At 42.4% G+C, this 18,882-nt stretch overlaps 1 protein-coding gene across 14 annotated transcripts in view; it reads right to left on the reverse strand.

The window, feature by feature from the left end:
- The window catches only part of FOXP1 (forkhead box P1), a 734,927-nt gene that overhangs the window by 202,985 nt on the left and 513,060 nt on the right, over nt 1–18,882 (reverse strand). Inside the window, exon 1 of one of the 14 annotated variants that reach the window (XM_077276208.1) lies at nt 3,571–3,995. The exons of 11 other annotated variants lie outside the window; for them this stretch is intronic. The gene's annotated coding sequence lies outside the window, so the exon portion shown is untranslated. Of the gene's footprint in view, nt 1–3,570; nt 3,996–18,882 lie in introns of those variants that run through there. 2 more of the 14 variants (XM_077276214.1, XM_077276215.1) reach the window with 2 other exon arrangements.

The raw sequence follows: 18,882 nt of genomic DNA on the forward strand, positions 1-18,882 counted from the left end.
TAATCACACTTCACATCAAACATCGCTTCTCTCATTATCTCCTCACCATGCCAGAACGTATAATAATAAAAAACAGTAACATAACAGTAAAATTTTACATTCAAGGGATTCTAACTGGGAGACATCACAATTCCCGACTTAATGAATAATCTGAAATAAAATTTCCTGTAGATTTTGCAATTATCTATTGATCTATGTACGGTATTCATCTTTGAATCTACTGATCTTTATCACTCTATATCTATCAATATATTATCTATTTATCTACAGGTGCTTCTCACAACATTAGAATATCATCAAAAAGTTAATTTATTGCAGTTCTTCAATACAAAAAGTGAAACTCATATTATATAGAGTCATTACAAAAATTTCTCTTTATGTTGATGATTATGGCTTACAACCAATGAAAACCCAAAAGTCATTATCTCAGTAAATTAGAATACTTTATAACACCAGCTTGAAAAATTATTTTAAAATCTGAAATGTTGGCCTACTGAAATTTTTTTTTTTTCAGTAAATGCTCTCAATACTTGCTCGGGGCTCCTTTTGCATCAATTACTGCATGAATGCTGCGTGGCATGGAGGCGATCAGCCTGTGGCACTCCTGAGGGGTTATGGAGGCCCAGGTTGCTTTGATAAAAGCCTTCAGCTCGCCTGCATTGTTGGGTCTGGTGTCTCTTATCTTCCTCTTGCCAATACCCCATAGATTCTCCATTATCTATCTATTATCTGTCTACCATCTATCTATCATCTATCTATCTATCCTTCTATCCATCTATCTAATATCTATTATATATCTATCCTTCTATCCATCTACTAGCTATCTATCTATTATCTATCTATCATCTATTATCTATCTAATATCTATTATCTATTATATATCTATCCTTCTATCCATCTACTATCCATCTATCTATCTATCTATCTATCTATCTATCTATCTATCTATCTATCTATCTATCTATCATCTACTGGTATCTATGTATCCATCCATCCTTGATGTACACATACATCCTATATACAGTACAGTCTCAGGTAATTACCATACTTCGCCCCTCCATCCTTTCCATAGAGAAAGAGGCACCCACCTTGCACTGAGCCATTAACCCTTCCCCTCCCAAGTGACATGGGCTCGGCCATAGCCTCCCCTCTCCCCACCACACGCACACACATGACATCATCTCGGCTTTTTATGCCTCCACTCCATAATCAGTTACACTCAGGAAATTATACAGCAATTATTGCGAGTCAGAAATAGCTCCAATGTGTAATATTGTAAATCTAGGTAATTGAAACAGTAGAGGCAGTAATCCCTGTAACACCACTGTGAGTATACAGCTTTAGCTCTTTCTTTTCTTCTTGTTACATGTTGTCTGGGGTTGATGTATAAAACCCGGCAGACGGGATCTTACCGGGCACATTACATACCTTTATTAATTTAGTAAAAAGAATAGAAAAAAAAGTACTGGATATACTCACTGGACCTTCTCTATTCTTTGTCCCCCTACTGATATATAACCGTATGTAACATACAGAAATAAAACAAAGCCGGGGAATGTGATGGGTCAGGAGGATGAAATAAAAGGATAAAAAAGCAGAAAAAAACCCAACTTAATATAGTATAGAAAAGCAAGCGAGCGATATGCGGTGCCCCACACCTACATAACATCTGAGTAAAGACCTTCAGTCACTCTTTCCATTTTCACCATGCAATTACTCCTACTGTTAAACAAATTGTCCTTAAGGTACAGTAGCAAACACCGGGTTTATTTTCTGTAAAAACACAACCGGTTTCAAGCATTACAAAACTGCGACTCCAATTTTTCCTTTTTTTTTTCCCCCTCTCTCCTTCTGCGCTTGTACCGCACTCGAGGTGAACATAAGCTCTCAGTTTGATCCCTCTCTCACCATTGTGCAAAAGAAGCTTTAAATCTTCAGCATTTAAGTGCAGGAGAACATCAAAAAAAAGAAAAAAAAAAATCAAGAACGCAGACACAACAACAGTAAAGCGGGCCAGCAGCTTACTAAAGATTATCAACCTGAAGACTGCCTGTAATAGATTTTATAAAGCACTGATTTCCCATAAGAACTAAACATTTTCTATTCTGTTTTTTTTTTTTTTTACCGCTGCTACATTAATTCAGCTGCCACAAAAAAAGGAGAAAAAAAAACAGGTTTAACTAGAAGTGTTTGTTAGATCAGTCATATGGTAACACACACAATTATTGACATTTTCTCACTGATGTTTACAAAGCAAAGACAAAACAAATAAAAAATAATAATATAAATATATGAATATAAAAAAATATACAAATAAATATAATATACAAGTATATGAGTGCATTAAATATATTAAATAAACATACCAATATATGAATATAAATAAATATATACATATATTAGTATATTAAATATATGAATATAAATATATAAAATATAATATATAAGCATCTAAGTATATTAAGAAAATAAATATATAAAATAAATATATTAAGTGAAATAATATATAAAGAACATAATATATAAATATATAAGCATATAAAATATATATATATATATATATATATATATATACACACATACACATACATATATATGCATTTATATTACATATATACAGACACACAAAACATATACAGAAATGTATATTTTAATAGTAATTGTATATATATATATATATATATATATATATATATATATATATTATTGATATATTTAATATTTATAAAAAAATATTTAAGGGGTTTTAAATAGTAAACAAAAAACACAAAACAACACAACCTTTGTTATTATTACATTCTTCTACTAAGTTTTAACACAGAGTCAAGCCCCCACCTCCACCCCTCCCCCCTAAAAAATAATCTGAAATTTGGGAAAGAAAATGAAAAATCATTAAAAAAAAGGTATTTTTTTTAAAAAGGCATTTGGAAAAAAGAAATCTAAAATAAAAATGAAATTATTTAAGAAAAAAAATCTAATATAGCAAAGTAATTTTAAAAAGGAAAAAAAGAAAAAAAATTACATTTTAGAAAAAAATTATAATAAAACTGTTCAAATAAAAAAAAATGTCGAAAAAAAAGTTTTTTTTCCGAAATAATTAAAAATAAATAACTAAAGGGGTTGGGTTGACTTTAAGCACATGATATTCAGTCAGTGACCATGATGGGCAGGCTTTCAAAGAGGTTAAAGTTCAAGTAGCCTTTCCCTATGTCATAAGGCAGTGCTGAAAATTTTAGATTTTTTTCTTTTTTTTTTTTTTTTTCATTAAGCCCTAGACTCACATGATGCTTACGCTTGGCTCCCATGGACCTAGTGAGCTAACCCAGTAATGTTACTAAATAGCCTGACGCTACAGCATGGAGGCTGGGGATTTAACTTCTCTAACTGTGCTGTAGTCCTGAGGCAATGACAATCAGTATCACGAGGAAATCAGGACCCCCATTTCCCCCCTCCTTCACCATCATCACTACCACCACCACCACTAGCAGCCAACCAAACCCACCCTCGTGCAGAAAAGGCAAAAAAAAGATACAGAAAAAGTAAAGTTTTGATGCTTCTTTGAAGACTTACTGAGTTCCTTTAAGAAGATTGCTGTCTCCTTGCAGTATAAGTTGTGTTCTGGCTTTGGTTGCAGGGAAGGGGGGCGGTTTCAGAATAGTGAGAAGAAGAAAAAAAAAATTGAATAAACAGGAAGAGCTGAGCAGCTCAATCTCACTTTAAAGTGAAAACTCAGTGGAACATTGCCCTTTGTAGGCAACGACAGGGGACGCGCCTGTTAACAGTAGCAATGCAGCAATGTCTGCGCCTGCTACATGACAAAGTAACCACAAGAATTCCTACAGTGATTCTACCCACAAAAAAATAAAAAATAACGTTGGAACTTGCAGGTAATTCACAAGTCGTGGCCGCCGCCACCGAAGACTCTATTACTGTAACAGATTTGACTTCTCTTTCTTTCTGACCACAAGTCCCATCTGTAGGCACATACCAAACTAATTACATCGGCGGACTGGACCAACAAACAATAAAATACACTTTTTAACCCCCCCTTCCTTCTAGACAGCTAAATGAGCTCATTGTACAATAAAAAAAAAAAGTCTGTACCCCCCCCCCCCCCTTCCTCCTCCTTTCCCTCCTGTTATGTGATGAAATACACACTACATACTGGGATCTGATGAATACTAGCACTCATATCTTCCACCATGCTGCTTAAAATCATCTCTGTGATGAGTTGTCATTGCCGTTTTTAACCTCCGCTGTGCCAGGTTTGGAAATCATACTTATATCTAGCCATTATGGAAATAAAAGTACCAATATGCCTCGGAAGGCATTAGTAAGACCAGTTGGCACCTGTCGTTGTAAAGGAGCTGTAGGTAGTCTAAAGTATGGTGGTATTAAGTGTCGCTTGTCATAAGTACTGTATTTTTTTACTGGGTGTAAAAGCAGCTGTTCTCCTGAATCCAGCAATGTTTTTCTTTTATTCCTCTCCGTTCCTGAGGTATGGCCCTTTTTTCCCCAATATATCAATCTAGACTTGTTAGCCAAGTGTCACGTGGTGACTATCACGGTGTGACTCGACCCAACGGATGGTTGGTCAGCTAACGGCACAATACACATACAACGGAGATGGTATAGGTGAGAGGAAGGCCCTACTCGTAGGTAATGGTCACCACCTGAGCCTGACCCTGCACTCCCCTAACGCCCTATGCGGGTCCTTCCCCCTGCCACCGCCAGGATACCTCATCCCTAACTGTCACCTGACTTTGCCTTGGCTAGTGCACTGGCTGGTGACGGGCACTAGCTGCACCACTGAAGATAATAAACACAAAGGCAAGTGACAGACACCAAAAAGACAAGGTAACAAAAATGTCACACTTAGCTTTCTCTGCTGCAAAGGACCGCACAGCAGAAGAAAGGCACCAGATCAGCGAACTCAGCAGAAGCACCACTGCACCCAGAGAACTCCTTACTCCAGCTTGGTCACTGTAGATTGCTCTAACACCGACAGTCAGCTGATGCATCAGGTGACCTTTTAAAGGATAGTGGGAGTGGTCACCACCCACATCAGCTGACCCAGCAGCAATGCAATTACACCAGCTTGCCAGAGGGGAAAAACTGACATTAACCCCTGATAGGCCAAAAGGAAAAAAGGCTTAACTCCATGGAACCAGATCTGCCACAAATCCAAAAAATGGATTGTGACAGTACCCCACTTTCAGTGAGGGGCCTCTGGACCCTCAACACTGGACCTCACCAGAAAACGACATACAGTGAGGACGCCTCGATCCACCAGAGTTCACCTCGCCAGTCACTTGACCCTCAAGTTTATGGCAAACGCAGCCTGATGGAAGTGACAAAACATCATAGGCTCCGGAGGCGCCACAAATCTCCAGAGCGCCGACCAGGGGAATGTGTTGTGTACGTGCATTACTGGGGGTAACTCCAGCTGGAAAGTCCCGGGCCGAGAATGGCCGACACCCGATATGGCCCGATTACCCTAGAACTCCAGGTCCCAGTAGCACCCTTCCACCTGATATTTTTGGTGGACACCCACATGTACTCTTTCACACACAGGTCCGGACCTGAACGTTTATTGCCACGCATATGTTTGTCACAAGATGGTGAACACTTTGAGGAACAGACAACAACAGAGGCGTCCCCCTGTCTCACCACACTCACACCCCCACTATGCACAGAGGGAACTACCACCCTCCCCTGACCCCTTCTCCTAAGAGAACTCCAACACTCAGGGTTAGCTTTTGGTGAGGGTTGAGTCTTGTCTCCACTCCCTGGCAGCACCTCTGCTGCCCCCACTGGAGAAGGGGTAGGTTGTAGAAGGATGGCAGAGATCGTAGCTCCCAGGCAGCAGTCCTTACACGACTGGTCCCAGCTAACTTCCTCCCTGGACCGCTAATCTATGACGGGGTTGTGTTTTTTAACCAAGGGAGGCCTAAAACGATGGGACTTGGCATACCCTCTAAGACGTAATAAGACAGGTACTCTTCATGATGAGTCCCTATACGCAGGTGTATATCATCTATGACTTGGGTCACCTTCCCCTGGCTAAATGGGACTGAGTCAATGGCCTGAACACTTAGAGGTATCGCTAGCGTCCTACGCACCAGGCCATGGGTATGAACAAAGCGAGAATCCACCAAATTGACTCCCGCTCCACTGTCCACCAACAGCCAGTCTCAGTTACCTCGCCAACCACCACCTCAACAGGTAAGGTACACTGAGAAGAGAAAATGGAGGAAATATACACAACCTGGTCACCTCCCTCCACACGCCCAGCAGGACGCGGCTTATGTGATGGTGGTGATACTTTGGCGCAAGCTGGGCAGACACCGATGAAATGACCAGTCTGTCCTCAATAAAAACATGCCCCCACACCATGGCGAACCGCAGGCAATCCTGTTTGAGACAAAACTCATCCCACCTGCAAGGGTTGTCTATCTGCACCGCTGTGTCCTCCTCCCTAACTAGGACAACAGGGGGGCAGATTTGGTGCATGCCTCTCCCTGAGGCATCTATCCACCTGAATAGCAAGGGACATGGCAGCTTCCAACGACCTGGGAGCAGCAGACTGCACCTCAGTATCCTGCAGCCTAGGCGATAAACCCTGACAAAAATGGCTCCTAAGGGCAGGGTAATTCCACTGCGTGTCAGTGGCCCACCTCCTAAACTCTGAGATGTACTCCTCAGCCGGCCAGCCCCCCTGCTTGATTTTGCAGAGACGAGACTCAGCCAGAGAGACGCCATCAGGATCCCCATACACCAGCGCCAATGCCGCAAAAAACTCGTCCACCGACAGTAAAGATGATGAACCGCTCGACAGGGACAAGGCCCAGGATTGAGGATCACCCTTGAGAAGGGAGACTATAATCCCCACACGCTGTTCCTCACTCCCTGATGAACGAGGGTGAAGCCTGAAATATAATGTACAGGCCTCCTGAAAAACAATAAACTTATCTCTCCCTCCAGAGAAATGGTCAGGGAGAGATATTTTGGGTTCCGGTTGAGCCTGCAACTGAGCTGAGGCCCAAATCCCCGTCAACTGCTGAAGCTGATGAGTCACCTGACCCCGCAGCTCCTTAAGCTCATCAGTGAGGGTCTGGATCAGTTGGGCAAAGGCCTGCAATTGAGCCATGGCTCACCGGCAAAAATGTGATGGTCGGTGTTAATGTCACGCGGTGGCTATCATGGTGTGACTCGAACCAACGGATGGTTGGTCAGCTAACGGCAAAATACACATACAACGGGGATGGTATAGGTGAGAGGAAGGCCCTACCCGTAAGGAATGGGGAATGGTCACACCTGAGCTCAAACCTGAGCCTGACCCTGCAGTCCCCTAACGCCCTATGTGGGTCCTTCCCCTGCTGCCATCAGGATACCTGATCCGTAACGGTCACCTAACTCTGCCCTGGCTAGTGCAGTGGCCAGTAACGGGCACTAGCCGCACCACTGCAGATAATAAACACAGGGAGAAGTGATAGACACCAAAGGGACAAAATAACAAAAATTTCACACTTAGCTTTCCCTGCTGCAAAGCACCGCACAGCAGCAGAAAGGCACTAAATCAGCGAACTCAGCAGAAGCACCACTGCACCCAGAGAGAGAGTTCCTTACTCCAGCTTGGTCACTGCAGATTGCTCTAACACCGAGAGCCAGCTGATGCATCAGGTGACCTTTTAAAAGGATGGTGGAAGTGGTCACCGCCCATATCAGCTGACCCAGCAGCAATGCAATTACACCATCTAGCCATGGGGAAAAAACTGACATTAACCCCCGATAGGCCAAAAGGAAAGAAGGTTTAACTCCATGGAACCAAATCTGCCACAAATCCAAAAAAACGGACTGTGACACCAAGTGGGTGTAGTCATTAAACCACCCACTTGTCTAAAAAAGACTAGATTTAAATGCAAGAAAAAAAGCCATATCTCAGCAACCAAGAGACGCAGGAACAAAAGAAAAACATTGCCTGCTGGCTTCAGGAGAACAGCACTTTTTACATTAGGTTAAAAAAAATACACATTTACAGTAAAAGGATGGATGTCATTGCCATCATGAAGTTGAAAAGTGCAAGAGTCCAGGGGTTGGAGATAATGGAGGGTAATACAACTAGTTATGTTTTTTTTCCGAAGAAACAGCGCCACACATGTCTATAGGCCCTGTCTGGAATTGCAGCTGAAACAAAACAGGAATATCAGACATTGCCTTTGGACAAGAGTGGTGTTGTTTCATGAAAAACATATTTTAAAAGACACCCTGTCTGTTTTAAACAATCATTGATAATACCCAGAAAATAATTGTGACTCTGTGAGACATTTTTTCTTACAACTCTGCATTGTGCTGTTCCTCTTATTTTTCTCCCTCTGGACATATACGAATAGATTGACAATTGGGTGTTACCATTCCTCTTGTCAAAGGGGAATGTCCTTACAGTCTGATACCATCAGCATTGAATAAGCAATGTAAGAGTGCGCGGGGACTACACCCCCCAACTGGCTATACCCCCCAGGTGTCAAGTTTTTTTCCCCAAAAAAAAAATTCCAGGGGGAATAACAGAGGAACAGCACAACTCAGAGTTCTAAGAAAAGAATCTCATGGGACATACAAGGGTTTACGGAAACATAGAGCTGGGCAGGGGTGTAAGTACAGTGGGTGGAGGTATGGACCAGGCCGAGGAGGCCATAGGAGCCTGAAAGGTCAATTTGTCCCATATGAGAAGATTAACCATATTTCAGTTTGGGCTCTGTTAAAGATTTTGGGGCCCACAATCTGGAACTAGGCTTGGTATGGCAGCAGTAGGTGTCTGTACGGAACCATATGGATTCAGTGGGACACTCCATAGTGCCTCTAGGATATCGATCGTGAAGGGATATGGGATATAACCATAATTAGGAATCCAGCTACATGAACATTTTTTCTTTGTGAATTAAGCCCTACTGTGCCCAGGTACGCCTCCATGTGAAATCAGAGGCACATGGAGGTATAGTAAAGCCATACAACCTGCCATGGATTCTGTGGGAGCCTACAGACTGCCATGGATTCTGTGGGAGCTTACAGACTGCTATGGATTCTGTGGGGTCCTATAGACTGATACGGGTTCTGTAAGGCCCTATAGACTGCTATGGATTATGTAGGGCCCAACAGACTGCTATGGGTTATGTAGGGCCCTATAGACTGCTATGGGTTGTGTAGGGCCATATAGACTGCCATGGATTCTGTAGGCCCAATAGATTGCTATGGGTTCTCTGGGGCCCTATAGACTCGTATGGGTTCTGTAGGGCCCTATAGACTGGTATGAGTTCTGTAGTGTCCTATAGACTGCGCTGGGTTCTGTAGGACACTATATTCGGCAATGGATTCTGTAGGGTCCTATAGACTGCTCTGGGTTATTTGGGGCCCAAAAGACTGCCATGGATTCTGTAGGACCCTATCGAATGCTATGGATTCTATATGTGGTGCCTTAGGCGCCCATTGGACAGATTGGACCTGTATTCACAGCTACTTTTTTTTTTTTTAATATCTCAGTATGAGTATTTCACTAAACAACGAAACAAACCTGACTTTCCGACTCAGAAGCCTAATTATCGTAGCCCGTAATGGTGCCGATATGCTGCCACAACGCAGATCTTGAGAGAATAGAACATGAGCAAAAAAAAACCCCTAAAACTCTGACACTTTCTTAGGTTTTTTGCGTCACAAAATAAAATAATATATATAGTATATGTATATACACTGCTCAAAAAATAAAGGGAACACTTAAACAACAGAATATAACTCCAAGTAAATCAAACTTCTGTGAAATCAAACTGTCCACTTAGGAAGCAACACTGTTTGACAATCAATTTCACATGCTGTTGTGCAAATGGAATAGACAACAGATGGAAATTATTGGCAATTATCATGACACACTCAATAAAGGAGTGGTTCTGCTGGTGGGGAGCACAGACCAGATCTCAGTACCAATGCCTTCTGGCTGAAGTTTTGGTCACTTTTGAATGTTGGTTGTGCTTTCACACTCATGGTAGCATGAGACGGACTCTACAACCCACACAAGTGGCTCAGGTAGTGCAGCTCATCCAGGATGGCACATCAATGCGAGCTGTGGCAAGGTTTGCTGTGTCTGTCAGCCTAGTGTCCAGAGGCTAGAGGCGCTACCAGGAGACAGGCCAGTACACCAGGAGACGTGGAGGGGGCCGTAGGAGGGCAACAACCCAGCAGCAGGACCGCTACCTCAGCCTTTGTGCAAGGAGGAAGAGGAGCACTGCCACAGCACTGCAAAATGGCCTCCAGCAGGCCACAAATGTGCATGTGTCTACACAAACGGTTAGAATCGACCTCCATGAGGATGACCTGAGTGACTGATGTCCACAAATGGGGGTTGTGCTGACATCCCAACACTGTGCAGGATGCTTGGCATTTGCCACAGAACACCAGGATTGGCAAATTTTCCACTGGCGCCCTGTGCTCTTCACAGATAAAAGCAGGTTCACACTGAGCACATGTAACAGACGTGACAGTCTGGAGACGCCGTGGAGAGCGATCTGCTGCTTGCAACATCCTTCAGCATGACCGGTTTGACAGTGGGACAGTAATGGTGTGAGGTGGCATTTCTTTGGAGGACCGCACAGCCCTCCATGAGCTCTCCAGAGGTAGCCTGACTGCCATTAGGTACCGAGATGAGATCCTCAGACCCCTTGTGAGAACATATGCTGGTGCGGTTGGCGCTGGGTTCCTCCTAATGCAGGACAATGCCAGACCTCATGTGGCTGGAGTGTGTCAGCAGTTCCTGCAAGATGAAGGCATTGAAGCTATGGACTGGCCCACCCATTCCCCAGACCTGAATCCGATTGAACACAACTGGGACATCATGTCTTGCACCACCCACCAACGTCACATTGTACCACAGACTGTCCAGGAGTTGGCGGATGCTTTAGTCCAGGTCTGGGAGGAGATCCCTCAGGAGACCATCCGCCGCCTCATCAGGAGCATGCCTAGGCGTTGTAGAGAGGTCATACAGGAACATGGAGGCCACACCCACTACTGAGCATCATTTCCTTGTCTTGAAGAGCAGAGGTGACTCTTGGTATTCCTTTCCTGGGGCGGTCCTCATGTGAGCCAGTTTCTTTTTAGCGCTTGATGGTTTTTGCCACTGCTCTTCGGGACACTTTCAAAGTTTTCCCAATTTTTCGGACTGACTGACCTTCATTTCTTAAAGTAATGATGGCCACTCGTTTTTCTTTACTTAGCTGCTTTTTTGTTGCCATAATACAAATTCTAACAGTCTATTCAGTAGGACTATCAGCTGTGTATCCACCAGACTTCTGCACAACACAACTGATGGTCCCAACCCCATTTATAAGGCAAGAAATCCCACTTATTAAACCTGACAGGGCACATCTGTGAAGTGAAAACCATTTCCGGTGACTACCTCTTGAAGCTCATCAAGAGAATGCCAAGAGTGTGCAAAGCAGTCATCAAAGCAAAAGGTGGCTACTTTGAAGAACCTAGAATATAAGACATAATTTCAGTGGTTTCACACTTTTTTGTTAAGTATATAATTCCACATGTGTTAATTCATAGTTTTGATGCCTTCAGTGTGGATTTACAATTTTCATAGTCATGAAAATACAGAAAAATCTTTTTAAATGAGAAGGTGTGTCCAAACTTTTGGTCTGTACTGTGTGTGTGTGTGTGTGTGTGTGTGTGTGTGTGTGTGTGTGTGTGTGTGTGTATATATATATATATATATATATATATACACATACATACAGTATATCCATACAGTATATACACACTGTATATGTATAAAGGTGTCACAAAAAAACATCAAACCCCACTGTCAAGATTGGATATTGTAAAAAAAAGCGAGACTCTGGGGGAATATGATGAGAAACCCCCCAACCCAAAAAAAAAAACAGTTGGAAGAAGACATCAGCTGTGAAGACTTGCAGAAGACAATTCGGTCTGAATCTCAGCATCTTCCCCTATGTGTGTGGAATAAATATAAAACACTCTGAGTTAAGGGCTCGCAACTGTGTTTTACAAAAGTTTGCAATCTGCTTGTTTTCTTTTTTTTTTTATTTTAGAATTTACATTACTTGTTATTTTCCTTTTTTGTAGTCTTTGTTTTATTTGTTTTCCAATTTTTCTTTCTTTTACAGATTTTGTTTGCTTATTTTGTTCATTATTTATTGTATCACAATAATGCAGATACATCTGAAGTTGCTGGTGTCTTTCGACATTTTTCTGCGCCTAAAAATAAGCCCTCGCCGAGGTATCTAAATGACTATTACTTTCATGCGTGATGAGTTTTCTGGCTCTGAAGAGGTTAAATTATTCATAATTCACAAGGAGCCCATCTAGCTATGACTACAGATGAGTAAATTGGCTCTTCTTAATCATCAGAGTTCTGTCTGCTGTTATGTGGGTGACATATCGCAGATATTTAGAATAAACACATTTCTAACACTGTATCCGGGCATGCGGAGAGGGTAAACAGTCTGGAAGCCATATTTAATTTATGCACAATGGTGGGGGGATCATCCTATTCCGTGTAGGTAGCCAGAGTTAGGAATGGGGGGGGGGAATACTAGTGCCTGTCAATGGGAACTAACCGCTTTGGAAGCCGTCAGTGGATGTTTACATAGGTCCTTTTTTTTTTCTTCATCGAAGGGATTTTTTTTCTTTTTTTTACAAGAATTCATCTTCTTTTGATCTTACATTCAAAGCAACAGAAGCTTGATAGACATGCAAGTCTTAAAGCAAATCCAGACGCTGTAGATAAACCCACAGCGTATGACACGCGGGAGCATCTAAAGCTTATAAAAATGACTCGAGCAGCATGTCGTCTGAGTATTACAATAGCAGAAATCAAGAGACATATTAGGTAGAACTGATCAGCCACAAAAAAAAGCAGATCGTACAAACAGATGACTGGTGTGGGGGGGGGGGGGGGCAATCTATTTTGCAGAGATGACTGCTTATTTCCAAAAGTAAGATGAATTTTATCCCAATAGCCAGAGGCGGTAAACAGGGCAGATGATATATAGGGGATTTGCACAGACAAAAAAAAACTGCATATATACATGGAGATATATAATATACATAGTGGCATGCAAAAAAGTTTGGACACCCCTGGTCAAAATTACTGTTATTGTGAACAATTAAGCAAGTTGAAGATGAAATGATCTCTAAAAGGCCTAAAGTTAAAGATGACATTTCCTTGCATTTTAGCTCCCCCCCAAAAAAAATATTGTAATTTTTACATTTTAAAAATTACAAAAAGGAAACATGGGTCGATGCAAAAGTTTTGCCACCCTTGGAGGGTTGTGTGCTCGGATAACTTTTACCAAGGTTTCCGACCTTAATTAGGTTATGGCTTGTTCACTATCATCGTTAGGAAAAGCCAGGTGATGCAAATTTCCCAACTTTATTAAAACCTAGTCTCCTCTAACATTGTGTCAAAAAACGGCAGCCATGGGTTCTTCAAAGCAGCTGACTAGAACTCTGACAATTAAAATGGTGGAGGCCTACAAAAAAGATAGCAAAGCGATTTCAAGTTGCTCTTTCCTCAGTTCGAAATGTAATTAAGAAATGGCAGTTAACAGGAAAAGTGGAGGTCAATATAGGGTATGGAAAACCAAGAACAATTTTAGTGAAAGTTGCTCGTAGGATTGCTGGAGAGCAAATCAGAATCCCCGCTTGAGTGAAAAAGACCTTCAGAAAGATTTAGAAGGCTCTGCAGTTATGGTACATTGTTCTGATGTTCCGAGACACCTGCACAAATATGGCCTTAATGGAAGAGTCATCAGAAGAAAACCTCTCCTGCAGCCTCACCGTAAAATTAAGCATCTGAAGTATGCAAAAGAACAGCTAAACAAGCCTGATGCATTTTGGAAACAAGTACTGTGGACCGATGAAGTTAAAACAGAACTCCTTGGCCACAATGATCAAAGGTACATCTGTGCTTGCCCCCTTCCTGATTTCCTATTCTTTTGCATGTTTGTCACACTTAAATGTTTACGATCACCAAACAAATTTAAATATTAGACAAGGATAACACAAGTAAACAAAAATTGAAGGTCTTTATTAATAAAAGAAAAAGAAATCCAAACTTACAGGGTCCATCTTTGGGAAGCTAAGTTCAAATTCAAATTCCCTAGCCACAACCAGGCCTGATTACTGACACATATGTTCATAAGCAAGAAATCACTCAAAAGGGACCTGCCTGACAAAGTTAAGTAGACCAAAAGTTCTTCAAATCTAGATATCATGCAGCGATGCAAATGAATTCTGGAACAAATGAGAAACAAAATAATTGAGATTTATCAGTCTAGAAAAGGTTATAAATCCATTTCTAAAGCTTTGGTACTCCAACAAACCACAGTGAGAGCCATTATCCACAAATGGTGAAAAAATGAAACAGTGGTGAACCTTTCCAGGAGTGGCCGACTGACCAAAGTCACCCGAAGAGCACAGCGGTGTCTCATCCAAGAGGTCACAAAAGACTCCACAACAACATCCAAAGAACTGCAGGCCTCACTTGCCAGAGCTAAGGTCACCGTTGATGACAAGAAAGGGACAGGGCAAAAATGGCCTGCATGGCACAGTTCCAAGACTAAAACCACTGCTGAGCAATAAAAACTTAAAGGGAACCTGTCACCCCCAAAATTGAAGGTGAGCTAAGCCCACCAGCATCAGGGGCTTATCTACAGCATTCTGAAATGCTGCAGATAAGCCCCCTATGTATCCTAAAAGATGATAACAAGAGGTTAGATTATACTCACCCAGGGGCGGTCCCACTGCGGTGGGCGTTGTGGTCTGGTCCGGGGCCTCCCATCTTCTCATGATGACGTCCTCTTCTTGTCTTCATGCTGCCGGGAAAGGTCAGAGAGGCCCGGCGCCTATGCACTGCAGTACTTTGCTCTGCCCTCAACAGGGCAAAAAAAGTACGTTTGCGCCGGAGCCGCAACGTGAAGACAAGAAGAGGACGTCATCTGATGAAGATAGGAGGAGCCGGACCGCGACACCCATCGGACCGTACCGGGACCGCCCCTGGGTGAGTATAATCTAACCTCTTTTTCTCATCTTTCAGGATACATCGGGGGCTTATCTACAGCATTCCAGAATGCTGTAGATAAGCCCCTGATGCCGGTGGGCTTAGCTCATCTTCGATTTTGGGGGTGACAGGTTCCCTTTAAAGGCTTGTCTCAGTTTTGCAAGAAAACATCTTGTTGATTACCAAGACTTTTGAGAGAATACTCTTTAGACTGACTAGACAAAAGTTGCAAATTGTCTCTTCTTTTTCTCAGAAGAGGCAATTTGCATATTTAAATTCCCAGAGGAGCATTGCACGGCGAATAAGCCTCCTTACCTTGACAAGCCAGCTGGTATGTCACTCTCCATAAGGAGAAACGTTACCCCTTAGACCCTAGACAAAAGTTTAACTTTTCGGAATGTATATGTCCCATTAGATGTGGCTTAGAAGTAACAGCATTTAAAAAGGAACATCATACCAACAGTACCATAGATACCAACAAAATATGGTGGTGGTAGTGTGATGGTCTGGGGCAGGTTGCTGCTTCTGGAACTGGAAGACTTGCTGTGGTAAATGGAACCATGCATTCTGCTGGCTACCAAAAACTCCTGAAGAAAAATGACCGGTCATCTGCTTGTTACCTCAAGCTGAAGCACACTTGTGTTATGCAGCAGGGCAATGATCCAAAGCACACCAGCAAGTCCACCTCTGAATGGCTTAAAAAAATAAAATAAAGACTTTGGAATGGCCTAATCAAAGTCCTGACCTTAATCCGATTCAAAAGGCGGTTCATGCTCGGAAACCCTCCAATGTGGCTGAATTCCAACAATTCTGCTAAGATGAGTGGGCCAAAATTTCTCCAGAGCGTTGTAAAAGACTCATTGCCAGTTATCAAAAATGCTTGATTAAATTTGCTGCTACTAAGGATGGCCCAACCAGTTATTAGGTTTAGGAGGTGTCAACACACGGGGGGTCAGCGGGGGTGCCTTTTTCCACTGGCTAGAGACTGATAAGACCAGGGATCATCCCACCAAATGCCCAATCTCCTTTTACCATGGGCATGATACTACTCAGACAACACAGGGTGAGGGTAAAAGAGTGTGGCAATACTTTATTGAACCACAAAACAGGCAATTAACACATAGAACAGTCCCATCAAAATATCCAAGATGGTGCAAAATGACAGAGTCTCGCCCTTCCACTGACTCACCGGGATTAAAACCAGCTGCGACTTTCATGGCCGACTACCCCCACCTGTGGTACGCACAGGGAGGAGGTAACAGCAAGCTTAGGAAGCCGACAGTCCTTTGAAGGACAAGGCCAGGTGACAGGAGGGTCACAACCTGGCTTCTTCGAACATATCCATGGAGCCAGGTGACCAGTGGTTCCCAATCCTGGCTTTCCCAAATGTAATTATGAGGCTCGGGTGACTGGTGGATCCAAATCTTGGCTTCCCCAAACGTATCTTTGGGTTCAGTGATGGTCATTGGAGCAGATTTGTATTCTTTCATTCAGGGACGTGGTTATCTAAGCTGGCATCATATAGAATGTTAAATCTATGTCACTCATGATGGAGGCATGATCTGGCAGATATCCTGTAGAGTGGTCCTGGTTATTGTTTTGTAAAGAGTCTCTGGTTCTTTGGGTCTCTGGATCTTTTGGATGTCTTGGAACAAAGGCATATCCCCTTTTTATAGTTCACAATTGTTCTTCTAGCCATCATTCACAAGTCAAGGAGAAGGGGCAACCAGGTTAACCTGCATTGTTTATTTACAGTTTATATTTCAATGTTTGCAAGTCAACAAACTGCATGGCCTGGTATAATGTGAAAACAACAAATCAGCAAACATCACTGTTCAGTGAACCTGCATCCCTGTTTCACAAAGATAACAGTACAATAAATTGTAGGAGCTGATATAAGACGTAAATAACAACTATTCATCATTTTGCAAATATCAATTCGACCTACAAGAAGAGACAACATAAAGATAACAGACTATGCCTCTTGGCTTACTGAAAATAGATGTCTGGATAATTAAGATTAAATGCTGAGTCATCACAGAGCGCAATCGCTTTTTCACACAAGGTCCTGTAGGTTTTCATTTATTTTTCCCTTAATAATAATAAAGACCTTCATTTAAAAACTGCATTTTGTGTTTACTTGTGTTAGCTTTGTCTAATATTTAAATTTGTTTGGTGAGCTGAAACATTTTAAGTGTGACAAACATGCAAAAGAATAGGAAATCCAGAAGGGGGCAAACACTTTTTAACACAACTTTATCTGTGGAAAAATTGGGCACAAAATTTCATTAAAAGAACATATGGACAACCATTAAGCGTGGGGGTGGATAAATCATGCTTTGGGGTTGTTCTGCAGCCAATGACATGGGGAACATTTCACTGTTAGAGCGAGGGAAGAATGGATTCAATGAAATTTCAACAAATTATTGATGCAAACATAACATTATCTGGAAAAAAAAGCTGAAGTTGAAAAGAGGCTGGCTTCTACAAATGGATAAGGATCCTAAACACACAATAACATCCACAATAGATGACCTCAAAAGTGCAAGCTGAAGGTTTTACAATGGCCCTCACAGTCCCCTGACCTGATGAAAATGCAACAAGAATTAACTCTTGGCTGGCTACAAAACATGTTTACCAGCTGTGATACTTACAAAAGGGGGTGCTACTAGGTACTAACCATGCAGGGTGTTCAAACTTTTGCATCGGCCCATATTTCATTTCGTAATTTCTAAAATGAAGTAAATTACAATATGAGTTTTTTTTACGAACTACAAAGGAAATGTGTCATCTTTAACTTTAGGCCTTTTCGAGATCATTTCATCTTCAACTTGCTTAACTGTTCACAATAACAGTAATTTTGACCAGTGGTGCACAAACTTTGACATGCCACTGTACATATACTAGCTTTTTTGACTAACAGCTATTGATGTTGTACGATTAATAGCAAAATCGGTAGATCGGGGTGCGAAACACAAAGCCATTTTTTTGTATTTAGCCACAACCAATTTGCACCACGTCATGCCCAATCCACAATTTGTTCCACCCCAGAATGTGCCTCTGATCAGATCCACGTGTCAAGTAAAAGGCTGGGAGACAGAGTTTCTAGGAGGGGTTATGAGGTTCCATGGTGCCATTGAGATTTGCCAGCTCTTCAGGGAATCTCGTAGGTCTCCCCTTTTTCGGGTAGCCTACTGGACATTCCAAGAGAGTTGGCAATTATGAGCTACGATGCGTGTAGAACAGCAGAGTGATCTCAAAAATTCTATCTTAGGGCTCGCTCTAAAGGCCCCGTCTCACTTAGCGACGCTAAAGCGATCCCGACAACGATACGACCTGTCAGGGATCGTTGCTGCGTCGCTATGTGGTCGCTGGTGAGATGTCAAACAGTGAGATCTTCCAACGATCGCTGCTGCGATCTCACTGTTTGACATCTCACCTGCGACCTGTAGCGACCTGTACAACGATGTCACATGGGAGCTATTATGACGATTCAGTGTCTGAGTCGTCAACGAGGTCGTTGGTAAGGTGTCAAACACAGCGATGTGTGCTACCCAGCGGGACCTCAACGATCAAAAAAAGGTCCAGGCCATTCCGACACGACCAGCGATCTCACAGCAGGGGCCTGGTCGCTGCTACGTGTCACACATAGCGAGATCGCTACTGAGGTCGCTGTTGCGTCACAAAACTTGTGACTCAGCAGCGATCTCGCTAGCGATCTCGCTTAGTGAGATGGGGGCTTTACTTGCAAATAAATCAGACAAGTGCAATCAGATAAAAAAATCAGATTGCATTTGGACCAGTGTTATTCA

This window comes from Ranitomeya variabilis, chromosome 8, assembly GCF_051348905.1.
Source record: "Ranitomeya variabilis isolate aRanVar5 chromosome 8, aRanVar5.hap1, whole genome shotgun sequence".
Taxonomy (NCBI): Eukaryota; Metazoa; Chordata; class Amphibia; order Anura; family Dendrobatidae; genus Ranitomeya; species Ranitomeya variabilis.